This window comes from Penaeus monodon, chromosome 23 (assembly GCF_015228065.2).
Source record: "Penaeus monodon isolate SGIC_2016 chromosome 23, NSTDA_Pmon_1, whole genome shotgun sequence".
NCBI lineage: Eukaryota > Metazoa > Arthropoda > Malacostraca > Decapoda > Penaeidae > Penaeus > Penaeus monodon.
In genome coordinates, this window is record NC_051408.1 from 27345142 (window position 1) to 27345395 (window position 254).

Here is a 254-nt window from a genome sequence, read left to right on the forward strand (position 1 = left end):
ATCAACCCGTTCGCCGCCAACGTCGCCCTTGAGTTCGGCCTCGACCCGCCCCACGCCGCGCCCTCAGACTTCCACGACGACTCCGACTTCCCGCCACACGCCACGCCTTCCGACTTCCACGACGACTCGGATTTCCCGCCTCACGACGAGTCCCTGCACGGCAGCGGCCTGGACTTCAGGCTCCTCTACGACGTCATGATGAACGACTCGAGTCCGTCGGGCCCGAAGCAGCACGGCGACGGCGACAGAGGTGC

General features: G+C 66.9%; 1 protein-coding gene across 1 annotated transcript in view; it reads left to right on the top strand.

Moving 5' to 3' along the window:
* Nucleotides 1-254, top strand: part of LOC119587910 — a gene marked incomplete in the record, with an annotated part of 79429 nt that overhangs the window by 56388 nt on the left and 22787 nt on the right.